This window comes from Corvus kubaryi, unplaced genomic scaffold, assembly GCF_017639235.1.
Source record: "Corvus kubaryi isolate FWS band 111438036 unplaced genomic scaffold, C.kubaryi_AGA036_p1.0 37312, whole genome shotgun sequence".
In the NCBI taxonomy this organism is placed as follows: domain Eukaryota; kingdom Metazoa; phylum Chordata; class Aves; order Passeriformes; family Corvidae; genus Corvus; species Corvus kubaryi.
The window spans coordinates 3,469,650-3,472,802 of record NW_024581098.1 but is presented as its reverse complement, the minus strand read 5'-3'; positions in this window follow the sequence as shown (position 1 = coordinate 3,472,802).

Genomic DNA, 3,153 nt, shown 5'->3' with positions numbered 1-3,153 from the left:
TTTGAATATGTGCCTGCATTTTTTCTCACCAGCTAGAGCCAAAAGAGAGTACTTTTATGATAGACGTTCAGTTTCAGCTTGGAAAATATTATTTTATTTGCAGTTACCTCATTAAACTACAGGGACACCTTATAAAAAGTAGGCAAATATGTTTCCCAAATATGTCTGTCTGTCAGAAAGTTATGTACTCATATTCCTTTTATAGCACTGACACAGAGAAATAGCAGGCGAAGACAAAAATGTCAGCCAGCCATTGCAAGATGCCATGGGGAGCACTTGGAGCTGGGATGCTGAGATGACCTGGCTTAGGCCACTGTGTGCCAGTCGACAGTCAGGACACTCCAGAGGCTGGAGCCCCTCACGTCTTCATGACCCAGGGGCAAGGGCTGGTAAAGAGATGCTTCCTGGGTATGTTGATTCATTTAAAACCTGTTTTTGCTTTTGATTCTTAAACGATCAGCTATTAATTTTTAATTTGTGTGAATGTAAGAACTTGACTCTTTGATTCACTGCAACCTGGAATCCCCTGAGGGGTTTTGTGGGGGGGTTTTCCCCATTTCTTCCACAGTTTACAGCTTGCCCCAGCATAGCGATGTGCTGTACTATGAAATGGTACAATTCAATTTCATGTGGAACTGACATTGTAGCTTGAGGATTAAAAAGACTGAAGTGTTTATTGTTGTTTCCTAAAAAAAACCTTAGAAAGCCTGGAATGATCAAACTGCAACAGAGTCTGCAGAAGAAAATGGTATTTTGGATCTAGACTGGGATCTGTCTGGGATTTAGCCTAGGCCTTTGGATCATCTCTTGCCTGACAAACTTATAAAACTCTATCTGACCTGAAAGACTCTAAAATATTTGATGAGTTTTTCCTCATCTACTTCATCCCAATTCAGTGTCTGGGATGCTTGTGACTTTTAAAACTTTCCTGAGGACATGACTCAAACCAAAAACCTTTCTCTGTGTTTGAATTTGACATTGTCTGTACTAGACTTTGTACACTGGAAAGCTTTTAAAGCTCTAACTTAATGCTCTGTAGGAGGAAATGAATCCATAAATCCATATTAGAATGAAGGACGGGCACATTCAATCAATATAAAAAAGTGCTCCAAACTTCAGTAATTTAAGATTCCTTATCTTTTGACTCCTCTGTATAAAATGCATTTTATGTCTTTGAAAGAGTTCTTTCGACACATGGATTAAGGAACATTGGTGCAATCAACAGCACCACCAACAAATAAATGCCCTTTTTTCTGGATTTCACTAAAGAAATCAATTTTTATTGCTAAGAGAAATTTTATATTTTTCATAGAATTTTCATGTAACAAAATACAAAAAGTACACAATTTCTTAATGTTCCCTGAGCAGCAGTAGATTTGATCTTGAGTGCAAATACAGTCAATCAGTATATCAGATAAAACAGTGGACTCAAACTATTATTTAAGCCTGTGAAAACACAAATATGCTTGTATATGTAGTTGAAAAACCAGTTCTTCAAAAATTACCTAACCAATTATGTTAATTATTACTTCCAAAATATAATGCACAGAAATTTTTTATGGACTTGAAGAATAATGTACTGATATTACAAAATTTAAGTTTTTGTCAAGAAGCTTAGCTTTTACTATTCTTTCTTCACATTATTTCAAATAATGAAACAGAAATATTATTTTTAAAAAGTCGCAGCTCTATTTTAATTCCTCATATACAGGGTGGTTTTCTCACATGCTTCCTCTACTTCCATGTCACTTCAGTTCTTGTTTGTGAAGAACATGAAAACAAATAGAAGAAATCTATTGATTGGGTCACCTTCTTGGGATTCTATAGAAGTAAGCTCCTCCCAGGTGTAAGCACCTTGGAATCCTTGGAAGGAGTTTATGTACAGAAAAAAAATACACTCACTAAAACAGACCAGACTTCTGTGGTCCATTTCTCTGTGGTTTAGCTCTAACACAAGATTATTTAGCTGAGTAGTGCAATAACATACTTTTTCAAAGAAAACCACCTTGAGGATATATAATAGAATTAATTTGTCAGTCTGGTAATTTTAGAAGAAATACCGCAAATTTTTGGAAGGATGAGAACCCAGTGCTTTTAATTCTGTTTTGAACATAAAAATCAAAGGCAGTATGGGGTTTGGATGATGTCTTTGGCTCTTCTGTTTGCAAAATCCACTTTAATTAGTGGCAGTTTTATAAAGAACACCAGATGGGTATTTGCCATAGGGTGCTTTGGAAAAAATACAAACTCTGAACTATAGACAGATATATGTAATTAGGGCTCAACAATAAAAATGCAGTCATGCAGTACCTTCTATCAAAATGTAAGTACTTCATTAATTCTAATTAAGCTACGAGATACAACTACCTCATTTTACAAAGACTGTTTATTATTATCTGTATTTAACAGCAGCAGACAGCCAAGGCAACCTTCTCAAGAACATACAATAAGCAATATAAAGATAACCTATCTGTCCCTTTTCTGCCCGTGTTTCCACTTGCACCAGTAACACATTTGCAAAGGTGATCAGCCCTTTTTTCCTTGTTAGCTGCAACGTACCATTTTACAGAAGTCCATGCAAAGCTGTTTCTAAACAAAGCTGTTTCCTAAACAAAGCTTTTAGTTTAGGAAGTTAAAAAATCTTATTTTAATGGCGTAACAGCAAACGTATTTTTCATCAAGTGCGTTGTGTGTAGACATTACTTGCTTAGATACGTAGCCAGTGTTTCCATCCCTGTGCTTTATTTCCTTGTGGTGTTAAGCATTCTTTCGAGATTTACTTCTGGGTGAACCTGGGTATCACGAAGCATGCATGAGTGACCTCGGCTATCAGGAAGGATGCAGAGGCGAAACCCAGGTTGAAAAACTTCTCCTCAGACAGGGAGAGACCTCAGACGTCGCCCTCCTCACCATCCCCTCAGAAATCAGCACTCCCAAGTCAACCCCTGCCCTGGGCAGAGAACAGACGGCTCCTCGCTCGCGGCACGCCCAGCTCCGCCTGGGGCCTCGGGGCAGCCCAGTGGGGAAGGAGGAGGAAGGCGGTGGCAGCAGTGGCGTTTCCCGCCGGGAAATCCCCGACGGCTCCCGAGGAGCGGCCCCGCAGCCCCGGCCCCGAGCAGTGACCGCGCAGCCGCGGCCCCGAGCAGTGACCGC